The following is a 7,900-nucleotide window of genomic DNA, read 5'->3' on the forward strand; positions in this document are numbered from 1 at the left end:
TACTTGATGTCCTTTGAGGGTGTCATCTGTTTTTTATCAAATTTGAGAGATTGTTTTGCCATTCTTATCAAATTTTTATTTTTTCTTCTCTTATTCTAGAATTCCAATTACACATAATTTAGAACACTTAATATTTATGTCACAGGTCTCTGCAACTATGTTAATATTTTTCCAATCTTTTTTTCTTTGTTCTTCACACTGGATAATTACAACTAATCTGTCTTTGGGTTTGCTTGTGTTTTCCTGGTCATTTCTATTTAGCTGTTACATCCATTAGTGGTTTTTAAAAAAATTTCAGCTATTGTATTTTTCAGTCCCGAAATTTCAGTTTAGTTTTGTCTCTTCTTATTTTTCTGTTGTAAGACCAAGCGCCTTACCAAACGCTCTGAGGAGCTGACTAGTGAAGCACACCCAGGGATCCTAGCGGTGCCTTCAGAATGTAAGACCAAGAGCCTTACCAAACGCTCCAAGGAGCTGACTACAGCGAAGAACACCTGGGAAGGAACACACACCGGACAAGTTGGAAAACAGACCTTTATTGGTCTGGCCAGACGGCACTCCCAAAGCAAAATAGCTTAGAGAGGCAACTGGCTCAGAATCCGAGGCTGTTTTTATAGAGGGTTGAGGGGGAAGTTAACACATTAAAGAAAAGGGGACAAAGGTTATTGATCGACTGTCACATATTGATGGTTAGCAGACATCTGCAGCTTGTTCTAACAATTGTGGTGCCTGGAATATCAGTTCCGGATAAACAAAGAGTTGAGTAGTTTACTCTGGGACTCTAGGTCTGTTACAGATCCCTATCTAGTGTCCCTAGACTAACAAACATCTCCATCCATTAACTCACATTTTAATCACAATGGGGCTGGAGGATCTAGCGTCCCTAGACTAACAAGCATCTCCATCCATTAACTCACATTTTAATCACAATGGGGCTGGAGAAAAAGGAACAAAGGTTATGCAGTCCCACACTGTTAAATGTTCTATTATTTTTAATTCATTGAGCTTATATTTTGGTTTATTTCATTGGAAATCATGTTAATAGCTTTAAAATCCTTACCTGTGACATCAACTTCTACCTCAAAATCCCTCTCCTTGATCATCCGGATATGTGCCCACTTCTTGTAGTTCTTGTCAGTGTTGGGAACTTTTGGATTTACCCTGAAATTTATTAATGTTAAGCTTTGTAAATTCTTGACTTTGTTATTTTGCTCTAACAAGCAGCTTTCTTTTGCTCACCTAACTCTGTTTATTGCAACTCCAAACTCCGTTCAAATGTTTTGTCCTTAATTGAGCTGCCTCAAGTCTGTTTTGTGTGTATGTGGTTCAGGGATCAGTCAGAGAGGTGGGGACACAGTATTTGGGGGTGGCTCATGTGACTCTCTTTGAGGATTCTCCAGCTCTCTCCATCAGCTGTGGACACCCCTACCGGAAGACATTAGGTGTTCTACCCCCACCCTCACTGCCACTGTGTATATTTGGTGGGATGCACTGAGACCCGAGCTAAGACACAGAGAACTTCATTCATACAGATGCTGTCTCAAATGTCTATTCCTCACCACTGTGCCTTTCGCCTCACTCCTCTCTCTCTCCCTCTCTCTCTCCCTCTCTCTCTCTCTCTCTCTTTCTCCTGTATCCAGTAATTTCAGGGAGTTGCTTCTTGCTTTATGTCCAAGTCTTACAGCTGTAAGCAAGGAAATTTTCCAGGAGGATCTTATTCCATCATCACATAAATCAGAAATCATGTTCAGTTGTCTTTTAAGTTAAGAATCTCATCACTTGGGGCCGGGGATTTAGCTTGGTGGTTTTGTCGTCCGCTGCGCAAGTGCAAGGATCTGAGTTTGATCCCTGGTACCAAAAAAAAAAAAAAAAAAAAGGAACAAATGGAAATTAAAAAAAAAAATCTTATCACTTGGATTCAAAACATTTTCTCTAGAGCTTTGTAGAGACTTCTTCAGCTGAATATCACAAACATGTCTTGCAAGAAGGCTACTTCCTGAAGCTCTTGTTTATCAAAGCACTTACCACTATCTGACCACTATTACCTTGAAAGTACTTCTGAATTTCACCTTCAAGCTCAACCATTCTATTGAAAACTTTCTCTGCTAAGCTACAAACTTTCTGTGGATGGCAAGGCACTTATATGGTCTTTGTCTACATTTTCCCACAGACTTAAAAATATGCTCAAGTTGGTCTTTGTATATCGTAGTCATTTTATAGCATCATCCAAAACTTTCTTTCATTTCATCTCCAAGAGTATTTGGCAATAGCTCCTCTCTGTGAAGAAGCAGTGCTTTGTGACAATGGGAGAAACTTTTTCTTTCAACGAGCTGCAAAAGCTCTCACAAAACCAGCTATCAACAAGGTACTCTCTTTTGCATGGAAATCAGCACAGTTCTGCAAGACACCCCTTTCGTGTACAGATATGAAGGCCAGAAGTCAATTATATCTTGGCCTGTTCTTGTTATGGGCAATTCTTTGTTCTCTCGAATTTCACAATCAGAGGCAAATATTACAAATGCTTGTGTGGTGTTTATTGGCTGCCACTGTGGTTTTTCAGTTTATTTCTCAAAATCTCTTCCAGATCATGTGATATATCATCAATATTTGTCACCCTGTTTGAGGGTATAAAATTTCTTTGATTTCCTGCACTGCATCTTTTCCCAGCATCTACTCACAATAATTTTATATGATAACATTCTTAGAGTCTTATCAACTCTGCGATTTTTCCTATTTGGCAATAAGTTCATCCACTAAATAACTTGTTCCCTGGTACAGTACTATTTATTGAATATGCCTGGTATGCTTTGTTTTGTTTTGAGCAAGACTTTTACTGTTTATTTTGCAAATCCAATGGCTGGTTAATCAGCATCTTTTCTTCCCAATGGCTATGACTCGTATTTAAGTATATTTTTATTTGTTTAGTTTTCTTTTCAAAAAAATTTTATTAGAGCCATTGCCACATTAGTAAATTATTTAACATAACAGGGATTGGCAAACTAAAGCCAAGAAGCCAAATCTTACTAGGGGCTTGTGTTTTACAGTCCTTGGAGCTAGGATTGGTTTTTACACTTTGAAGTTGTAGACAAACAAACAAAAACAAAGACTATGCGCCAAATACCATGTGTGGCCTGAAAATTCTAAAATATTTATTATCTGTCTCTTTACTGAAGAGGTTTGCCATCTCCCTCATATGATAGGTTTCAGTGGAATAAGACAATTTGGATAACCAGCTGATGTAAACCCCATAAGTTTCTTCCATCATAAGGATGGATTTTTTTTATATCCTGTGTTCCAACAGTGTAGGAAAATGACTCATAAGATTCTAATTCTCCCTCACTAACCTTATCAGGTTGATGTAGGCCTAGAATCTTTCTCTTTCATCTCACATCTCATCTTCATAAATTACCACATTGGGTTATCAGACACGTTTATAAAACACTAATTAAGTATAAAACATGAGGGCATAATAAAGTAAGAAAATCACCCAAAGCTCATTATTCACTATACAATTCACTTTCAGCCTTTGCAATCCATATTTTGCAACAATCATTAACAAAAGCAAAAGAGAGAGGAAAGGGAGAGAGCAGCTCAGGCTTTAGAATGAAAACTAAATTTCCTTCTTATTTCCTACCAGCCTACTAAAGCTTATTCGGTCCTATAAGTCATCCTACAATGCATAGGGGGAGTTTAGGGAAAATACTTGGGAGAGAAACACTCATGTGGTCAGTCTAACACCCTCCCCTCTCTACAACATAGCACACATCAGATACCAGTGACCTCTCCCCTGTCCTCAAGACTGAACCACCAAGTGAATTCAGTCCTAGCATCCCCTGGCACATGGCAACTCTTCCACTAAAATTGTTAAGGGATCTGTTCAATCGCTGGCCATCCTCATAGTCTGCAAAGTTCAAAAATATTTTGGGGTTTCTAAATCACCTCTCACAGAATGCCCAGTAATGCCATAGTAAATCACAGAGTCCTATGAAACCCACAGGAAGAAACCTTAGACCGGGGTCTCTCTATTCAAAAATATCTTCTTTCATTTGCATAATCCAAAAGTCCATTAAGTCTTCCCCCTGCCCCAACCAAAAAGCTGCCTTCCTCCAAAGATTAGCAACCACTGGCAGAATTAAAGCAGAAGCTTGTCCTCACTCACCACCATCAGTGTTTTAGAAAGCATCAGGTACAGACCCAGCATGGTGACTCTGTTACCTCAGCAGATCTATACTGGGAATAATGACCTGGCTGTCAGCACGTTCTTCCTGAAGCGCTCTCAGAACCCATGGACAGTTAGATCACCTCTATGTAGAGGGAATCAAGGAAAGCATCATGAATGAGATATCACTATGTCAGACTCAGGCCAAGGAAATACATCCACAATCAAGTACGATGGGAGAGCATTTAGATAGTGAGAACACAATTTACAGGTGTGTAGAGGTTGAAAATTATGGCGTAGGCTAGGATAATAGTGAGTAATCTGATTTGGCTGAACTATAAGTGACATGTAAAGGGAAGGAGATTGGACACTTTTTTCATAAGGTGGTTTGAAGTCTGAATGACGGGTAGACGGTCCAAAATGCTAAGACATGGCATTTGGGTTTTACTTGATTAGGTACAGAGAACCATAGAGGCTTCTGAGCAGTTAGATGACATAACCTCATGTAAAGTATGAAAGAGGATTACTGTAAAGCCCTTCCCTTAGTATGTTCTTTTGTATGCCACTATAAGGACGAATGTGAGTTGTTTTGAGTGGAATTTGTTTTGAACCACATACAAATCAGCCTTGAGTATCTGCGGGCTCCTTGTCCAGGGATCCAACCAACTACAGATCAAAAATATTTGGGGGAAAAATTGTGTCTGTACTGAATGTATACAAACTTTTTTCCTTGTCATTATGCTCTAAACAATATAGAATGACAATTTATGTAACATTTATTTTGTATTATAAGTAATCTAGAGATGAGTTAAAATAAATAGGAGGATATGTGTAGGTTATATACCAACACTGTGCCATTTTATATAGGGGACTTGAGCAGCTACAGATTTTGATGTCCATGGGACGGTCCTGGAATTAATCTTCCATGAACACCAAGGGATGACTGTATACACGCTTACTTTCCTCCAGTGACTGCCAACACAAACTTGAAAGACAGCTGGTAGAGTAAGGAATATTGCCTATGTCAGTGGAAAGAGTTTTTCATCTGTTCCATGACAGATAAGAAGTGTCACCAAAATAGGGAAAGAACGAGAGCCACAGATGGCAGAATGGTCAGGCTTAGCCAATTCTCATTAATGTGTTAACACCCAAGCAGAGAGCTTTATATAACCTTTGTGTAGTATTTCTGTATGTATAGTCAAAATGAAGAAATTCTATGAAATTAAACACTGAGAGCAAAAATCATTCTCCCATGACACTACTTGGGATAACTTTTGGTCAAAGCCTTTCTTTCTTCAGAGGTCGAGCCCCTTTTGTGTCTGGTTCTACTTATTTCCCCGCCAATCTGCCAAATTTTACAATTCCATCTCAGGGTCAAATATAACCATGCCTCAGGATTGTAACCTTGAAGGAAGATTTCATTTTGCCATCTTTGTGGCTGAATAATGTACTAGCGGGGATGGGAGATAACATACGGAGAGAACAAAAGGTAGCTATAAAAGAACAGACATTTTTAATAAAGAATTTCCAGAAAGAGATGAAAGCTAGCAGTAGGCATGTTAGGACATTAAAAAAACATGAAGATTAGAAATAAGGAGAGCATGGCTTGCCCACCAGCTCCTGAAGTGTTAGAATAAAATAGGTATCTCCAAGGGCTTAGAAAATGCTAAAGTTGATTGTTTTCTTTTAAATAAATCTTTTAGTTTCACAACCTATACAATTCAAATTAAGTCTTGAAAGATAACCAGGACACACAACAAGGAAGTTATGATAAGTAAGGAGTCAGCACAGTCTTGCCAGACAGGCAGAGCAAGAAGGTAGGAAAACATGAAGGGAAGCATAGGAGTACACTGTGCTGTGGGAACCAGCCTCTAGGATGGTCCTCAGTGATCCTTTCCTCTTCTCTTCAGTCTTGTGCAGTGTCCTCCTTCATCGACTCAGAGCTGATCTGTGCGACCAATTTATGAAAATGGCAATGTTCAACTTCTAAGCATAGGTCCTACAAGTCCTTGTGGCCTTTACCTATTTCTCCTGGCTCACTCTCCCTAGAGAAGCCACCTGCCATGGTAGGAGGCTGTAAGGCAGCACTGTAGAGAGGACCACAATGAGGAGAGGTAGGGGTCTCATACCCACAACCAGCACCAACTTGCCAGTCACATGACAAGGTCAGCAATACTCCATCTCAACAAAGCTTTCAAATGAACGCAGCCCCAGCCAATATCTAAATAAAAATTATCAAAAGGGGAGAGAAAAATATCAAAAACCCTGAATCAAAACAACCCAGCTAAGGCCCAGGGATGTAGCTCAGTGGTTCCACCGCCTGCCTCGCAAGTGCAAGGACCTGAGTTTGATCCCTGGTACCAAAAAAAAAAAAAGAAAGAAAAGAAAACAACCCAGCTAAGTCCATAGAAACTTTAAGGAAATGAGTACTTATTATTGTTTTAAGATGCTAAGTTTCGAGATAATTTCTTATAGAGCAGTAGATAATTTATTCACTGCTAGGCTGTGAAGAAAAACTCTTGTCAGTGGAGCAGAGTTTATAAGCTAGTCTCAGAAGATGAAAGAGATTCACTGCTTGGGGAGGTGAGAGTAAATTTGGGGATTTAAAAGTGGGAGCTCCAGTTGATGTTTGGGTTACACAGATCACAATGCAGGTGGGAGCTGAATGCCTAGGGCTGATTCTTTTATCTGAACTCAAGGGCATGCAATATATATTTACAGTTCTTTCTAGGAAGCTAAGCTAGGATACAAAGTATTAAAAAAGGAAGCAGGGATTCAGGATGACAAATCTCCCTAGGTATAGTAGGTTTTCTTGGTGACCTGCCCAGATCTCCTTTACTAGACCAAGTCACCAATCCTCCAGCTGTTGCATCCTTCCTTTCGAGAATTGCTACTCAGAAGTGGCTAGGAAGTTACACTTTCCCTCCGCACAACCTTCAGCCATTAATTGTAGTCAATTACAGGGATACAAAAGGCTCCCATAGCCTCAATATTTCACAATGCCATGGTATCATTCTTACTCCAAAACTCCCCTGGGATCACAGTGAGGCTAGATTTTCACTGAAACCACGCCTTGCTTAGTGTCTTTGTCTGTGCCACCCTACTTCTATCACTCCCTTTCAGAATTTTCCTCAGTAAATGACTTGTATAAGAACTCCTGCTGCATGCTCTGCTACTTGGAAACCCAAACTAAGACAATGGGCTTAAAGAAAATGCGTTTACCTAGAGAATCTATCATATGCTATATTAGTCAGCTTTCCCATTGTGGAAATAAAATACTCATGACATGCAAGTTAAAGGAAGAGAGGTTTAACTTGACTCATAGTTTCAAGGGTTTCATCCATGGTTGGCTGGTTTTAAGGTAACACAATTACAGTAAACAGGTATGGGGGAGCAAAGCTACTGGCTTCATGTCAGCTGAGAAGCACAACATAAGAGGAGAGCAACAGAAAAAGGGGGAGCAAGGGACTAGATATAGATCCCAAGGTCACATCTATATGATCCATCCAAACATGCTCCATAGTGTGCTTTACTAATCACCTAGTTCCCAAGCCAATCAAGTTGAAAATTAAGTGTAACTATCACATTCCACTGCTTGTCAACTTGACACCCAAACACATCTCCTTAAACCATACTTCATTTTCAAAGAAATACATAATTCTACCTAACATAATACAACCATCCTGTTATAACAAAAAAAAATGCAATAATCCCTTCACCCAAAGTCTCAACAGTCCTAGC

Source organism: Heterocephalus glaber, unplaced genomic scaffold, assembly GCF_053883595.1.
Source record: "Heterocephalus glaber isolate CG9 unplaced genomic scaffold, H.glaber_assembly_v1.0 deba00000676, whole genome shotgun sequence".
Taxonomy (NCBI): Eukaryota; Metazoa; Chordata; class Mammalia; order Rodentia; family Bathyergidae; genus Heterocephalus; species Heterocephalus glaber.